General features: G+C 41.8%; 1 long non-coding RNA gene across 1 annotated transcript; it reads left to right on the top strand.

The window, feature by feature from the left end:
* Positions 1–11,053: 11,053 nt before the first annotated feature.
* LOC307119471 lies at positions 11,054–12,800 on the top strand. Its single transcript, XR_013815647.1, has 2 exons — positions 11,054–11,176; positions 12,349–12,800. It is a non-coding gene; the product is annotated as an uncharacterized lncRNA (long non-coding RNA).
* The last annotated feature ends 6,081 nt before the right edge of the window (positions 12,801–18,881 follow it).

Genomic DNA, 18,881 nt, shown 5'->3' on the forward strand with positions numbered 1-18,881 from the left:
AGATCAGTGCTGTGTTCCCGCCGTCACAGACGCTTCGGGCCTCACTGATCTCCCGCACACGCGTGCTGTCTTCGCTGCCTCCAACAGGACTTGCGGCTGGACAGCAAACGTGTGCACCCACCGAAAATCGTTCCCGACTTCTCCCTGCCGGTCAGCCGCTTCAGGGGAACGAGGCTCGGTTGACACCCGTGGCCAGCCTCGAGAGGCTGGTTCCCTTAGTAGATTATCTTGGCGCATGGACATGCCTTCCGAGTGTATCTACATGGGTCCTGCAGACTGTAGAGCTGGGTTACAGACTGCAGTTCGGTTCTCCTCCCCCGAAGTTCAACGGGGTGGTCCGGACTGTGGTCGGCCCAGAGCAGGTTCGGGTTATGGAACAAGAAGTACAGGCCCTGTTAGCCAAGGAAGCCATAGAGCGGGTTCCGTTGGCGAACAGGGACTCCGGGTTCTACAGCCGGTACTTTATAGTTCCCAAGAAGGATGGTGGGTTGCGTCCGATAATAGATCTCAGGCTTCTGAATCGGTCTCTGAGGAGATTCAGGTTCAGGATGCTCACAATTCCAGCCATCGTGAGTCAGATCCAGTCCGAGGACTGGTTCGTCACGATAGATCTAAAGGACGCATACTTCCATATTTCCATCCTTCCAACCCACAGGAGGTTCCTGAGGTTCGCTTTCGGGGGCGAAGCGTACCAATATCGGGTTCTTCCCTTCGGCCTGGCACTCTCCCCTCGCACCTTCACCAAGTGTATGGATGCAGCACTGGCTCCGCTGAGACTCCAGGGCATCCGTATACTAAATTACATCGACGACTGGCTCATATTGGCCAGATCGCGCGAGATGGCGGTTCGGCATCGAGATGTCGTTCTGGCCCACATAAGGTGATTGGGGCTGAGACTCAACACGAAGAAAAGCGTGTTGACGCCCTCCCAGAGGACCACGTTCCTGGGAGTCGTATGGGATTCCACGTCGATGCGGGCACGTATGTCTCCCGCACGCGTGGAATCCATACTGGCGAACGTCTCCAGAGTGAAGTCAGGCCGCAGCCTCACTGTGAAGCAGTTCCAGAGACTGCTGGGGCTCATGGCAGCAGCGTCCAACGTGATACCTTTTGGCCTGCTGCATATGAGACCCCTACAGTGGTGGCTGAGGGCCAAGGGGTTTTCCCCGAGGGGAAATCCGTTTCGTATGATCAGGGTAACGCGCAGATGCCTTCGTTCCCTCGTCATATGGCGGAAACCTTGGTTCCTGTCCCAGGGGCCAGTGCTGGGAGCATCATGTTGCCGGAAGGCCGTTTCAACAGATGCCTCCCTCACTGGTTGGGGCGCGGTCATGGAAGGCCGCTTTGCGAGAGGTCTGTGGGAGACCCGGCATTCTTCATGGCACATCAACTGCCTGGAGATGCTGGCGGTCTACAAGGCTCTGAGGAGCTTTTACCCGGACCTCCGTGGCCACCATGTCCTGATACGCTCAGACAACACTTCGGTTGTCGCGTATCTCAATCACCAGGGGGGTTTGAGGTCGCGCCCTCTATGCAGACTGGCGCATCAAATCCTCCTGTGGTCCCAGGGGAAGTTATCGTCCCTCAGGGCGATATACATTCCCGGGGACCAAAACCAGGGAGCAGACATCCTGTCGAGGCAGGGGCTGAGGCCCGGGGAGTGGCGACTCCACCCAGAGGTGGTGGAGGCCATGTGCGAGAGATTCGGCCCAGTGGAAGTGGACTTGTTCGCGTCTCGAGAGACGTCCCACTGTCCACTGTGGTTCTCTCTCAGGCATCCAGCCCCGTTGGGACTGGACGCCATGATGCAGACGTGGCCGAGGCTGCGTCTGTACGCATTTCCCCCGATCACTCTGCTCCCGGGAGTTCTGGAGCGGGTCCGCCGGGAGGGCATCAGCCTGCTCTTAGTAGCACCCCGGTGGCCCACTCGAGTATGGTTCTCGGACATCATAGCTCTGCTAGACGGCTCTCCGTGGCAGGTTCCTCTGAGGAGGGATCTGCTCTCTCAGGCAGGGGGCACAATATTTCACCCCCGGCCGGAGTTGTGGAGCCTCTGGGTCTGGCCCCTGAGGGGGCTCGGTACCTAGAGGCAGGCCTGTCAGCAGAGGTAGTCGAGACCTTACTCAGCTCCAGGGCTCCTTCTACCAGGAGACTGTACAGCCTCAAGTGGAACGTATTTTCCACTTGGTGTAGAGAGCGTGAGGTGGATCCAGTTAACTGCCCAGTGGCTTCAGTGCTGGAGTTCCTCCAAGATCGCTTCTCCGCTGGTCTTACCCCGTCCACCCTGAAGGTGTACGTGGCTGCCCTTGGGGCTTTCCACGCACCTCTAGGTGATGGACCTTTGGGAAAGCACCACCTGGTTGTACAGTTCCTCCGTGGGTCTCGGAGGATGAGGCCGGTAGCTCGCTCCAGAGAGTGGGAGATCTCCAGGCTTTGGCGGTCACGCCAACCTGCCTGGAGTTTGCCCCTGGCAGAGTAAGGGCCATTCTTCACCCTAGACCGGGTTACATTCCCAAGGTTCCATCTCAGGGAGCCCGGTCTCTGGTTCTTCAGGCTTTCCATCCCCCTCCCCACCTGACGGCGGAAGAGGGGAGACTTCATCTGCTCTGCCCGGTCAGAGCTCTGGGTATTTATCTAGAGAAGTCTTCCCATTGGAGGAGGTCAGACCAGTTGTTGGTGTGCTTTGGCTCACCCAAGAAGGGGCTGCCTGCGTCAACTCAGACGATCAGTAACTGGATCGTCCAGGCTATAGCCACGGCTTATGGGGTGCGCAATTTGCCTTCCCCCATGGCCGTGAGGGCCCATTCCACCAGGAGCATGGCTTCCTCAGTGGCCCTCCTTTCTGGCGTCTCGCTTCAAGAGGTATGCGAGGCGGCCGGGTGGGCCACCCCGCACACCTTCATACGTTTTTACAGTCTGCACCTCCCGGTGATGCCTGGTGCTCGAGTTCTTGCGTCCTGAGTGTGCCTGGGTCACCAGCTTCACACTGGGACGTGGGGTGATTTCGGTGTGGCCTAGTGGGTATTAACGTTCCCAGAGTGTTGTCACTCGACGACGCAGTTCGAGTTCCCTCGAAGGGGAACGTCTCGGGTTATGACTATAACCCTTGTTCCCCGAGAAGGGAACGAGACACTGCGTCTCGTCGCCACACCTATCACGATTAGAGCGCTTGCTTCATCGCAAAAGAGCTAGTGTGTGTTTGCATCAGCTTCCTTTTTGTATCTTCCGGGTATGCCGTCATCTACTACGTCACGACGCACCACCAATCAGATTGGCTTGATTTCATTCATACTTCAGATGCGTAACGCTGTGGGCGTTCCCAGAGTGTTGTCACTCGACGACGCAGTGTCTCGTTCCCTTCTCGGGGAACAAGGGTTATAGTCATAACCCGAGACGATTTACAAAATACATCATCACTGGTATATCTGCATTTGGTGACTTGAAACCAGGACAAGGAGAGGGCAAAATGCGGAGGGGGGAGGAATGTTTGTCAGGGTGTTGTCACAGTTTCTGTGAGATCTTTTCCTCAAGATTAGTGACTTTTATTGTTCAATTACTGAGGTGTGTATCTCAACTTTTGTCTTAGCACCAAAACCGACTCTTACAGAGTCCACGGCCTTTGCTGTTATTGTGAGTCTACACAAATAAAAGTAGACAGTTTATAATTATATCTTGCACTTTTCTGTATGGCTAAAAATGACGGAGTATTGTGAGTTTTTTCCACTGTCATAAAGGAAAAAAATCCATTAGAAGGCGCCGACAACTTCATCGCCATGGGTTAAAGAAAACGCAGCCTATTTAGTTTCATAGTTAGGCTATGTTTAAATAGTATTATTATTTTAATTTCATATGTTGATTATGAAAAGTGAGCAGCATGAGTAAGGCACATAATCAGATGCGCATAGGCTATGTCTGGGGACATGGATTTTGAGCATGTATTTCATTTAATTTTGTTTCCTATAAAGTCTTTCTTTAAAATTAATTTAGTTTTGTATAATGTTATCTTAATTTTAATCAATGTTTCATAAACTAATTGACTGAATTTAATAAACAATTAGGAAATATAGCAGTCAATATAATCGTGACATGGAGGCGTCAGAGACATTAATAGCATTGCTTGTGAACTGGAGCGCGTCTCACAGACACGAGAAATATGTCGCTTGAAATGTCTACTTTTAAATGAAACAATTCAAAATGAAAATAAATAGGCTACTCTCTGATTATGTAATAAAATGTGCATTTCTCTCTTGGCGTGTTCACTACTGCGGAGATGACACAGAAAACTATAGAGTTTATTAATAAACAATTAAAATGTCTCCTTGCTATTTTTGACACATTCATAATCAATACTTTTGCTGTTTTTTTGTGGCAAGCTTAATGTGTGTGCTTGAGTGGGGATAATAATAGCCTATTATATCGTTAGCATACTCATTACGGTAATATATTAATATATTAGCCTACGTAAACGCTCGGGTTTAGTTAGTCAACGAATGGCTTAAATGAACAACAGTCAGAACAGTCATTTATCCCTTCAGCTGTCAAAATTTTAAATGTTAGGAAAAATGTTGTTTGATAATTTTGTGTTTTTTATATGTTTGTATTATGGTGTTGTCTTATGATTATATGCTGCAACCAAATTGCCCTCGGGAAATGAATAAAGATGAACTGAACTGAACTGAACAACTGTCCCTTTTGTGCTTGTAGGTTTGATCTGTACCTGCTGTCCCGGCTGGAGAGGTGGTAGGGTTTGAGTATGGTGTCTCCGGTTGAACGTTTGTTGCTGTTGCAGTTTCAGCACCATGTCCTTTTCTCTGAACCTCTCAAGATCAGGCCACTGTGGTTGTAACTGCTCTGGTGACACTGGGACTGGTGTTCTGATTCTCCTCCCCATCAGGAGTTGTGCTGGGGAGCTCCCATGCGCCAATGGAGTGGCCCTGTAAGCCAACAGAGCTTTGTGGAAATCTTCCTCTTTCACTAAAAGGGACTTGACAGTTCTGACGGCCCGTTCCGCCTCCCCATTGCTACAGGGGTAACAGGGACTGCTTGTCACATGGGTAAAGTCATAGTCCCGTGCAAATTGAGCAAATTCATGGCAGGAGAATTGAGGACCAATGTCCGTGACCAGCACTTCTGGACATCCGTATCTGGCAAACACAGCTTTAAATCTGGCATTTGTCTGTTTTGCTGATGTGCTGCCCTACAGGGAGCAAACTTCAATGTAGTGAGAGAAATAGTCTATCATGACTAAATAGTTCCCATTCTGCCACTGGAAAAGATCAGCCGTGACTCTCTGCCATGGTCTGCTTGGGAGTTCAGTCGTGAGTAGAGGCTCGACTGGCATTTGAGCTTTGCATGCGCAAATCTCACATCTCTCGACCATTTGCTTTACTGCAGATGTGATACCCGGCCACCAGACTGATTCTCTGGCCCTAGCTAGACATTTGTTGATACCTTGATGTCCCTGGTGCAGTCTATGCAGGATGTAAGGTCTCATGCATTCAGGGATTATCAGTCTCTCTCCTTTCATGAGCAGTCCTCTTCCTTCATGCAAGACTGACCTATTGGGCCAGTAGGGTAGCAGCTGTTCATGCACATCTCGTTTGTGTCCTGGCCAGCCCTTTGCAATGTATTGGCTGAGACGTTTGCAGATGTTATCTGAAGTTTGTGCACTCTTAATCTGTTCCAGCTTTGTCGGTGTGGCTGGCAAACTTTATACTACACTGTCCAGATAAGCGTTGCAATCTTTTTCCAGGTTTTGCTCCGCCTCTGTAGCTGTGGCCAGATTTTTACCTGGGACATGGATGATCTTGAAATTCAGTTTTTTCTGAATTGAGTTGCAGGAAATTACCGGTCATCCAATGTTTTATATCAGCGATGCATTCCGTTAATCTTGTGAATTGATACGTTTCTTCAGGGCGTGAAGAATTATAGAGCTGAGTACTTTTCCAATTGTCTATGAACCCTATGTTATTTTGCAGACACCACTTAGACAACCAGCCATTGAGTGATGATAGTCTGCTAATCTCATCACTCCTTTGAACAGGGAGCGGTCCAGAATAATAAACAGCCTCTGACATCGTACTAGCGAGTTCACACACCTCTTTAATGTTAATTTTGGTGATCTCCGACTGGCGAAGTCGAACATCATTTGTGCCGATGTGAATAATAATCTTAGTGAATTTACGATTAGCTTTAGCCAGCACTTTAATTTTAAATTTGCTTTGATGTCAGACGCTCTGGCTCCCGGTAAACATGTGACTATGGTGGCTGGTGTCTCTAATGTCATGTTCCGTGTAATAGAATCACCAATGACTAGGGCACTTTCAACAGGATACTCAGTGGGTGCTTCACTGAGAGGGGAGAACCTGTTTGATGTTCTAACTGGAACGGAAAAGTGTTTTTTTTTTATCCGCGACAATGCCGTCTCACCGTTACCCAGTTTCTCTGCTGCGCGGGCCCTGCAGCCGGAACCGAAGAATGTACAGAGTTCACTAAGCTATTCGCATCCAAATCAGTATCTAAAGCTGTTACATTCTCACTACTCTCAGATAAAGTATGGATGCGTGTTTCTAATTCTGAAATCTTCTCCGTCAGCCTAACTATCTCCTTACATTTATCACATGTGAAGCCCTGTTCGCCAGCGGAGAAGCCTATACTGAACATGCAGCATGCGGTGCAAGTGACAATGACAGGAGAAGATTACATGATTTACCGTGTTTGTTGATTAATCCAATTTACCACAATTGTTTGCTGGACACTATTTACTAATCCAACTAATGAACTCAGGAGACCCGGGTGCAGAGATGACAAGCTAACAGGCTAGCGAAATGCTAACGTGTGATGGTGATTTAGATTAAAAGCTAGCGACGTCAAATTTAACGTGATAGGCAATATTTATGTATGGTGAGGAGTAAGTTACATTTCGCAGTAGAACAAAGAGGAAATATCAAAATAGAGATTTAAACATAAGCAACGTAACTGAAACGACAAATTAGCATATTTTTTATTAATATTAGAATGGAGTTCTAATGCGTGACAAAATAAATCCCATTTAAAATAATTACTGAAGAATTGTTTAATGTTAGAAAATACTATTATTATTAAAAAATAAAAAATAAGTATTTCCCTTAATCTGACAGGATGGGCAAACTGTCGATCTGTGGGCCTGGCCTGTGATCTGACCACTGCATGAGTGACCACCTCAGAAACTCCTCATGTGCTTCATCACTGCAGGAGGAGCACATCTCCAGATGATATTTTGCCATTTAATTCCTCAGAATTATATGTAGCCAAGAACAGCCAGACAATATATTAATACAAAAATATAACATTTCAAATCAGATGAGTATTTAAATCATTTAGTAAAGTAAAAACGGTCTGGATGAAAGGCTGAATAGTTATTTTCATATTAGAGCAGTTTCAACAAAGAATCATAAAATCATAGCTTGCAAACACACACAATCGTTTGCACGCGATCATAGGAACAAGAGAGAAAGGGAATCTGCCGTCGGCTCAGTTCTCTTGCATTATAGGCTCATGTATAGCGGACCCGTGATCTGAGACCCGAGTCACTTTATAGAGAAGAGACTCCCGTCCTCAGCTCTGAAGAAGCGCCATGTTCAGCGGCGGACGAGAGGACGAGAGAAAGGGAAAGACCGTCTCCGGCTCCTCAGCCAGATCCACTCGCGATATGAAGCACTTTAATAGTAACAACTCACAGTGTGTGCTCTCGCCATTCTCAAACACAAGCACCGGCGCATCTGTAGATCAGAAATTTGTTATTTTAATATTATTTATATGTATAATTAAATCTATAATGTATTTGTGAAGTTTAAGTGCATGAGAAAGTTATATATACTGCATGAGCTTAAGTTTGCATGACATATTACTGTCATATGGAGGGAGAAGGACGGAGATATTTTGGTCATACAAGAATGTGTGTACATGTTCTGTCATGAACTGTATGAAGGACCTTACTGTATATGTAGCACCTGTTTCCGATGATGTAACAGTAGCTTATATTATCAACTGATGCAAGCATGAAGTATACATTCTATTTTAAACAGACCAACATGTTTCTTTACCTTGTAAGGATTTGCAAATCCTGTGGTCAGTGGTATATAATGCTCACTGTTAATGTACAACCTCAGAGAAACATACAGCTGGCACGATAACAACACGTTTCTCTCCTATGTCGAGACATATGACAATAAAGAGCTTTTTGACAAGGCAACTGGTATTCCGGTCCTGTGATTCAATCATAACGGGGACAAAAGCTGAATTTTCAGATCTACAGCATCATAATCAGGGATGCCGAGAGCAGGGATTCATCTCTCGCTGGATTCTCTTTTCTTTTCGTTTAGAGAGAAAGAGAAATAGAGTGTGAAAAGGCTTTATTCCTGCCTAGCAAAACTAACTCCTAACAAAAGGGGATAGTTTGAGAAGAACAGTTTGTTTCAGTTCACAATGCAGTTCTGAAGAACACACACCTGATGATGAGCGCCTGTGTCACGTGTATTTATAGCCTCTGACGCGCGCATTCCGATGACATCATCACAGGTGATTTATTTTTGGAGCTCAATTATTGATCATATTAATTGGACCACAGCTTTAGGTTAATCCCCTTTAAATATTGTATTAATAATAAAACTAAAGAAATACATTTTAAATGTTGCACATCTACCCTGTTAAATCATTCATCTCAAGATCCTCTGATATTGATGATTTATGCTCCTTTTGTAAAAGTGAGAAAGAGCTGTTGACACATTTGTTTTTCCAATGTAAAATTATTCAAAGTTTTTGGAGGGATTTGGCAGATTTTATCTTTAATTTAGTGAAGATGAATTATTATTTCACATTAAAGGATATTATTGTATATTATGAAAACAATGTTAACAAAGATCTCGAATACATCATTAATTCAAATTTCATATCCATAAACAAAAGTATGTAAATTCATCCCCAAACTTTAAGGTGTTTATAGTGGGATTTGACTCGTTTGTGTCTTCTTTGAAATTGTTCAAAAACAAAAAGTCATGAACATGTTTAAATATTATGATATAATCTTCGGATCCGCTGCCACAGATTAATGCCACTCATTGTTGTGCACGACTGTATGTTATGCTGTGTTTGTTACGTGTTCCTTCTTCATGAAAATAAATAACTAAAAATGATTTGTCAGTCAAACGAAGACGTTTTTCCCCATAGCGCTCAGAATCAAGTGCAGCATTGAGTGTAGCTTTTGAAATAGTGGCTTTTTTTATGGCAACTTATTATTTCATTTGAACATATGGCCATGAAAAGAAACAGTGTCAGGTAAAGGTGTTAAAAGCTGAGCCCCGTCCTCGTTCTTGAAAACTAAAATACGGTCACCCTAAATAAATCATGTGTTCAGGAGCTTCTCCAGGTTTCTGTCCGACCAGCTGAATAAGTTTATCCTGTTCCAGTCGCTCTCATTAGATCAGAGGTTTGTTCATATTCATCAGTTTACACTGAGCTTTATCAGCTCATGTTATCGTCAGCTACCAGTTTGGACCTTCTCATAGTTTTATGAATAACAGTTCAATACAAATTCAGTTAAAAGCACAAATTAAAGTTCTTATCTTATCAGAGGCTTCTGATTGGTGCAGAGGAGGGAGAGGCGTGTCTAAACTGAACTAGTTGATCAGAGCTACAATTAAAACAAGCGAATATAAAACTCTTACTGTCTGCAGTCTATAGCACGAATACAGTGCATAGTGTACAAATGACATGTTAGGATGGGAAACTCAGATGAAATAACCATGGAGTATTATGAGAATTATGGTCTATTATTAATAAAAGGAGGCAGCTAGGGCAAACTGAAATCACTCAGATCTCAAACGTGTGACTGATCTATAAGAGCACAAAATCTCTTTCTGACCTCTATAATTATTAAGAGTGGCAGCTTCATTTAGATGGTTTTATTTCAGATGCTTGTGTGACGATGATATTTCACATCCTCCTTTGAGCAGCTGCAGTTTCAGTTCAGTCACTGTGACTCTGACTGACGGAGGTTTTTGTACGACTCTTTATCACTGTGTGAACTCATAATCACCCACACAATCACCATCAGAATCTGTTCTGCAGTGGAAATTCTGACAGTAATAATGTCCAGCATCTTCAGTCTGGACTCCACTGATGGTCAGAGTGAAATAATTCTTAGATCCACTGCCACTGAATCTAGATGGAGTTCCTGACTCAAGTTTTTTTGCATAACGAATCAGGAGTTTAGGAGCTTCTCCAGGTTTCTGTGAGTACCAGAATAAACCTTCATCCCCATCACTCCATCTGTGCACATATCTGCTGGTTATACAGTTGATGTTGACAGTTTGTTCTGGTTGAGCTGTCATGAAGGGACTCTGAATGATGCTGATCTGTCCTCTACACTCTGAAACACAACAAGAAGAAAATACACTCAAAACTTTGACAATATACTTGAAGAAATGAATTGATATCAAACTTGTGCTCCACAAACCTTGAGCAAACGCTGTGAGAGTCCAGATGAAGATGATGATGAAGGTCATGTTGATGAAGATTGTTGTGTGTGTCAGTGATGAAGTGTTGAACTCACAGCACTATAAACACTCTCACACACTGAAGCATCTGATCAATATGCAAACACACTCCAGATCATTTACCTGAAGACAGCACAAACACTGGTTTGTCATTTAGTATCTTTGCTAATAAACTTCTATTTTCAGAAACACACTCATGATTTACTTCATGTTATTTTGGGCAGATCTTCTCCCTCTAAACACAGTTTTAATGATCAGTTTCATTCAGACTTTGATGCTGAGAGCATTTAATACCTGTGCTGCAGATTTATATCATCCATGAGACTGTACAACAGGTCAAAGGTCAACAACAGGGAATGACCATCTAAATCTGGCTGAAGATTTCATTATAAAGCAGCTCAGCAGAATTAGTGTGTGTGTGTGTGTGTGTGTGTGTGTGTGTGTGTGTGTGTGTGTGTGTGTGTGTGTGTGTGTGTGTGTGTGTGTGTGTGTGTGTGTGTGTGTGTGTGTGTGTGTGTGGCTCATGTTTTTCTCTGCTGGAGTGTGTGTTCATTTGAGTGTGACAGAGGTTTTTGTACGACGCTTTCTCTAGAATGAAACACTGTGGTACACTTTCGGTGGAGGAACTAAACTGACCATCAGTAAGTCTCTTCAATTCTCTAATAATGTTTGACGTGTTTTTAAAGAATAGGTTTAATGTTATTTAGAAGCGTTTGGCAACAATATTCTTAATTTATTACTAAATGTATTATTGAAAAGCTGCATTTCATATCTTGTGTATCGTCATATTTAATTATATTTTACTGATTGATTGCACCGACTGATGTATTTGATTATTTAATATTGTCTGCTATATTTGTAATATTTGCAGATATTCTGTTTTTATGTTTCAAAGCATATTTCATATTAGTAGGCGTTTTAATGTTTAACTTCACACCTAATGTATGCTAACATTTCATTGTATTTAATCACAATATTTTATGATATTTGCAATTATTTCTTAATATATTTAATTTTGTGCATCTATAAAACAGACAAAATGAATTTAATTTCATCGGTGTCATCATCAAAAAAAATTCAGTTGATAAACATGTTAAAATGAATCATTTCTCAAACTATTAAGTTATGTTTATGAGGAAGTGCCTGAATGATGATTATTTTCAAAATACAAATAATGGAAACACTTTACAAACTCATTTGTGAACATGAACTAAACATGAGCAATACATTTGTTACAGTATTTATTAATCTTTGTTAATGTTGGTTAATAAAAATCCAGCTGTTCATTGTTTGTTCATGTTCGCTCACAGCGCATTAACTAATGTTAACAAATACAACTTCTGATTTTAATAATGTATTAGTAAATGTTGAAATGAACATGAACTGAGATTAATAAATGCTGTAGAAGTTTTGTTCATTCTTAGTTCATGTTGACTAAAGTAGTTATCTAATGTTAACTCATGAAACCTTATTGTGAAGTGTTACCCAAATAATATTAAAATTGCTTTAAACATTTTACTCAATTCAGAAAAGAACAGATTAGCGTTCATTTTACAGTATATCATGTCTGCTTCAGATAACTGATTTATTTATTTATACATATATATTGTTCTTGATATATTTAGTAGCAGTGAATATTTGATTTTAATGGAGAATATTTCTAAAATGAATTTGGGAGAGTTTGTATGTGGTTTATGAATGAAAGCAGTGATGTGGAATTACTGTACAGATGAAGTTATGATTTTTACTGCATTACCATCTCTGACATCTAACACAGACATTAATGTTGTGTTGTGTGTGTGTGTGTGTGCAGCTGGTCCCTCTGTGAAGCCCTCCGTGTCTCTGCTGCCGCCCTCTTCTCTGCAGATCTCTGGAGACTCAGCCGCACTGCTCTGCCTGCTCAGCTCTTACTCTCCACAGGGGGCGACGGTGAGCTGGACGCTGGACGGGTCAGAGGTCACCGAGGGGGTTCAGACCAGCGCAGAGAGCGAGCGGGACGGACGCTACAGCCGCAGCAGCGTCCTGAGCCTCAGCAAAGCACGCTGGGAAGGCGCAGACCGCTTGGTCTGCAGAGTAACACATGACGGAACTGATCAAGAGGCCTCGTTCCTCAAGAGCTCCTGCTGATGTTTCTCCAGTGAAGACGAGCCGTATCTGAGCGTCCGGCAGGATTCACAGCAGTCACGTGATCTACAGCTCAATACTGAAGCCGTCTGTCAATGTGCTGCCATTGCTGTTCATTCAATAAAGCTTCTGAACGCCTTACATTTGTGTTGGACTGCATCATTGATCAGTGTGTCGTTCATTCAAAGTCCTGCACTAAAGTTTCAGCTGCTTTTGATTGATTGTAATAGTTGAGAACAGCTGCATTTAGCAGGAAATGTCAAATGAAGCTCTTGGGGTTTGAACATGGTCACTGGAGACGGAGCTGCTCTATTCTGAGAGGATCACAATCACTAAACCTGACAATGCAAATGAGATTTACAGCTCAAACTCACAGTTTCACTCTTTGATTGGTTCAACGCTCTGAACTGAACACTTTCACTTCTGCTCATGAGAAATGAGTTATGAGTCACAAATTCATAATCAGCTTGAAAACTGCTCAAAAACATCTTTATGTTGCTGATACACAATACACTTATTATATTATTATTATTATTATTATATTATATTATATTATCATACACTTTACAGTGTAGTTTAATGTACAAACACAAAACAACATATGACGCCATTATTATGAGCCAAAAAATCTGTAAGAGCAGGACAGATCAGAGTCTAATAGAGCTGATCTCAGTCATAAGTCAGTTTTGAGCTTGTGTGTGTGTGTGTGTGTGTGTGTGTGTGTGTGTGTGTGTGTGTGTGTGTGTGTGTGTGTGTGTGTGTGTGTGTGTGTGTGTGTGTGTGTGTGTGTGTGTGTGTGTGTGTGTGTGTGTGTGTGTGTGTGTGCGTGCATGTGCATGTGCGTGTGCGTGTGTGTGTGTGCGTGTGCGTGTGTGTGTGTGTGTGTGTGTGCGTGTGTGTGTGTGTGTGTGTGTGTGTGTGTGTGTGTGTGTGTGTGTGTGTTAGTGTGTGAGCAGCTGCAGTTTCTGTCAGTGTATCAGTTCAGTCACTTATTATGGATGGGCATTTCAAGCAAAAATAATATTCGATGATCGCTGGGAATTATTTGATTATTATTCGAAAACACACACACGTATAGGCTACACACTAGGGGTATAAAAATATATCGTGTCACAATATATCGCAATACAAAATTGAAACAATATGTATCGTGGATAGTGACAATCTGTATTGTGTAGGCCTACAGTTCATCCAAAATAAAATGATATAGTGTGAGAAAAAATTCAAGTGTCAGTGCTACATTAAACTACCATATATAATGTTGAATATAACGTATAATGCAGTGGGGTAATATTTGTGGCTCCTGATGATGACAAATGTCTTTTGTTACCATTAAAAAGTGGCCTACATCATTTTAAATATATCTAGTCAGTGACAGAGTGCAAGCATATTCATCTAAAATAATTCTATATTTTCGGCTTCAGAATCATGAATATTTGTATTCTGGTGTCACCATTGTCCTGTGCTTTAGGTGACCAACACCAGGTCCAAGCCTATTCATTTCCACACAGTGGTGGCTGGTCAATAGAGGGCACCACCCCCATCAAAATTCCAGAAATATACATGTATACAAAAAGGATATAAAAATGAAACAAAAATAAAATAGTTTACTCATACGATGTGCCGGCTGTTAGTAAGAGCCTCAGCATTTAATAAAATCTGGCTTTGATGGGTTCACTATTTTATATGTTCTTCAATATGTGTCATGCGGTTTCATGGGCGAGGGACGCCGGACAAATGGATGTCTATCTGAGTCTAAAAATCTACGGGCAGCATGTGACCTGAAGCTGGTTTCTAATTGGTTCTTTAAGATCCTCCACCGAACACAGGTCGCTGCGTCCCTGGCGAATCAGAATTGGATGAGTCTTATTTTATCCAATCTGATTGGTTCTCGTCACCTGTCATTCAACTTTCCGTTCTTGGCAACTGAAGCGAAAGTACGCGGGCGACACAGTCACTCCGACTCCGCCAAAACCTTATTAGGATGATCAGTTTCGTAGAGATGGCAGCAGTTAAACCAAATTCTTTCACAAGGCATTCGCTGGAAGAAAAAAAAGAATAAAAGATCCCGGACCAACGCGATTTACAGATCCAGCAGCAGCCGGCCAGTGACAGGACGCAGCTGCACTCGAAGCTTCACGCTCTTGTTATGAGAAACGGAGGAGGCTGGCTGGATGTGTTGTTAGCGATGCCCTTTATTGCTTTCCCTGTCTTTTATTTCAAAGTGTCGGTACTGAAGTTTTGTGGACAAAAAGATGGGTAAGAGACCTCAAATATCTGACTGAACAATGCAAACGTCATGACACTACTGAGATGACTGACTTTAATCAGAGAGTCATTGAGAAATTTGCTGGCCAGAAAGAAAGGAGAGCAAAATGTCTGTTCAAGTAGTCAACATGCTAGTCTGTTGTTGCCGTTCTCTTTAGTTTTTTTCTTTCCTCATTCAATTATATGTGGGAAATGAATGTGTAAAAAGATAAAAGTGAAGACACTGTTTTCTCTTTAATGCTTGAATATAGTCAACATGCATCTTGATACTGCTTTGTATTTACTTGCAGTATAAATACAATATATTGTCGCTGCCCGATGAAATTCACGTATGTCCAAAACGGTTACTTTTCAGGAAGTGAAAAAAACACCGTATTTCAAAAGCAGCTGAATGTAGCGTTGTCATACCTGGTACGGCATCTTTACTTGTAACCATATTCTTGCCAGTGTAATGATATAATCCACATTTGACCAAAATTGAGTTTAAATGGACATACGTGCATATTTTACAGTAACGGTGGTCGATACGCATTCTTCCGATCATTAATTAGAATGGCCAAGTCGCGTTTCATATTGACAGAGGAATACGCTCAGTTTATTAAATAGCCTACGTCTTAGTTTATTAAATACGCTTAGTTTATTTAATATTAATTATACATTTATTAAATGTCTCTTGCAAACTATGAAGGGACAATGAATCAATACACTGACATGGTAATGCTAGACAGATACTTTGTTTGTACAGTCCTACCGTAATTTTGTCACTCGGGAAACGTTTACCTCGATGAAGGAAAGTCATTGTCTCACCAGGCTATGTTGTTTTGGCAATGTATTGCAGAAAAGAAAAGTGAAAATGAAGATGCAACTTCACGAGACCGGCGAGATGCTTCCACAGGGCGGCAAATACACGGCGTGATTGACAGCTTTGACACCAAATGGATATACGTGAAAATCAGATGACATGATTTCACAACTTTTCATTGGCCATTTAGATATGTGAAGCATACTGTTTACGGAAATGAACCTGGACATTCAATCCGTCGAAAAATCTCAAAATCGGCAAAATGGACATACGTGGTTTTCATCGGACAGCGACGATATACAATACCCCCCCCCCCCCCCCACGCCGAGAAAACAACGCCCCCCCCCAAAAAAAAATAATTATCAGCAGCCGCCACTGGTTTCAGCAATACATTTCTAACATTTCTAATGTGTTTAGAAACAAGTCTCAGAATTGCCTTTACAGGGACTTTAATGGCAACGCAAATAATTGTGGGTTATCTGCAGCAGCGAAGGATACACCTCATGCACACTCCGAATTCCTGAAAAGAAGGGCGCATTTGAAGGTCACATTCGGAGGGTCCTACTTACTTTTTTGAAATGAGACATGCAGCCTTCAAATGCGACCTCTGGAGGACGCAAACTTTCGAAATGAGACACAGCTAATAGTGCTTACGTCTTTATTCAGCATTCACACGCCGCACGCGCCTCTCAGTTTTACGCACACACGCAATGGAGCGCGCAGACACTATGACAGACTGGTTTTATCAACTAAAAGAGTTTGTTACACTTTCTATATTCTATAAATAGTTGCTTTAGTTTTTCAGTAACTGTATATAAGTTATAATTAGCAGTTTATTGCAGATTTATTTGAATGAAAAACTACCCTTTACAATTACAAATGTTCTGAAATAAATGGCCTTTTTGAAAGGACGCCTCGACTTTTTCATCCTCAAATTTGAATCAAAACCTGATCTGACTGGTTATTTTCAGGCCCTTAACATTAAATTCTTATAATTTTTTCCCTAAGTGAATTTCAATTAAAAAAATGTGAGTCACTTACATGTACTCTGTTCCTATAGTACTTTGAGTTATTATGACTCGTGGGTAATAAAATTTCAAGTGTCTAGTTTAAAATAAGACCAGATTTATAAATATAGACCATAGGGTTTAAGAGCTGCAGACATTTTTACCTGGGTATGTCGTTTTCAGAAAATTCTCAAAAAATAGGGGAGCAGATTAAGAGGTTAATTTAAAAAAGTTGTGCGCGGATACATCATTTATAATAAATACTGCAATATTAAGGAAGGGTAAAGAGTTAAATGTCAGACCAGGTCTCATCTTACAGGATGTTGAATGAAAATGCAAATGAGTTGTACTAAAATGAGCTCTATAAAACTACACGTCAAAGATGTTATGATAAGAGTGGCTGTTTACTTCACTGGACAGGGATTCAACTCAATACTGAAGAACAGGACGTTGCGTCTCTCATGGAGCGAGAATGAATGATTAAATTATTAAATCATTTAAGTATTATTAACGCAGGAAACCCAATTGACACAATTCAACAAGTCTCCTTTCACTGCAGCCACAGCTGTCATATCTAACAGAAGCATCGATCCGCTCCGGGTTTTCCGTGCATTTGTGTAGTAGGCTAACGTTACCTTTTGAGTTCTCCGACCACCGAAAGCAATTTTTGCATTTTTTGTGCATATTTTACACGAAAGAAAACGTAACAGCATAAATGGTTCTTGAAAAATCTTACCAACAGTATGACAAATTTATTTCAGGTGAGGATCAAAGATAATACAACGTTTTTTTACATTTAAACCCCACAAAACTATATTTTAACAGTATGAAAATGTTGTAAATAATATATTAATAATGAAAATAATAATAATTTAAAACAAAAATCGATCATAAATTTACAAGAAAAAAATCAATCACATTCATCATGGAAAAAATGGGGCACGGATTAGCCAGCCCAGGGTTGACTGTAAAAAATGTAAATAAAATTCATTATAGCTTAACTTTCTCACCAAAATAGGCTATGATTATTTGTACACAAAACATGCCAATGTGTGCAGTAAATTTACTGCTATTACCCATCCTCTCAAATAAATCAAGATCCACTGGACTTCAAAATCAGTGATGGTATTCATTACAGTACGTTAGTTTTTAGCCGTGACAGATCGAATAGCGTTCTGTGACTGTGCGTTAAGCTGGAGAAGGCAGTATGCGGGAATTTTGAAAATGGCTTTATAAGTATGTCAATTAATACATTAATTTCTTCTCCTCTGTCAGCCATTTGGGTTTTAAAAAACGCTATTAAAACTACAGGTGTATGCTGGTTATTCTGACTAGGCTACTAGTACGCTCTCTGATCATCCAATCAAAGGACATGAAAATGCCAACGTCATTGTACACCAGCTAGATGGCCCCGCTGTCGCCAACTCGAAATCTGATTGGCTGATTAAACCGGAGTGATTATCTGATTGGTTAAAGCGCAAAGTTTCATTGCCATTCATTTAAGCTAGCGGCACCCGCGATATTGATTCTGAAGGCCTCAAGGCAGATTTCTTTGACCTAGCAACACATGATGACTGAAATATGATTGGATAAAAGCTCGAACATAAACAAACACTACTAGAAGCAGCGCAACCAAGAGAAAAGCGATGAAGTTATAATAAAATAGACTATTGGGAATAATTTAACACACATTCATGGAAAAAATATAAAAATTTAAGTCTGTGATTCTGATAGTGATTAGGCCAGTAGAGAAGGCCTTGCTGGCCCTGACGGCCCACCACTGCTATATATACAGTCTTTGGTATAACAGACGTATAGAGCCAATAAGAGCTGGGCGTGTAAACCTCACTCACCTGCATTTTTAACAGCAGCCAAAAAATTATTTTACAATAATAAAAAATAATAATAATTACAATCTATTTTCTAGTCTTTTAGTTTGTCAAGAGATTTAAAGCACCTTTTTTGAAGAGTGCACATGTGCGGACGTGCTCTAGTATGTAAGAACGAGCCTATTTGAATCTGGAAATAAAGCAAAATAACTGAGAAAAATAATAATAAGTCCTCAGGTGCCATCTAGTCTAAAATCTAGCATGAATTCGATCTCAAGCTAATTCATTAAAAGCAGTTATTACACCACCACCTGCG

This window comes from Gobio gobio (genome assembly GCF_949357685.1).
Source record: "Gobio gobio genome assembly, chromosome: 23".
Lineage (NCBI taxonomy): Eukaryota > Metazoa > Chordata > Actinopteri > Cypriniformes > Gobionidae > Gobio > Gobio gobio.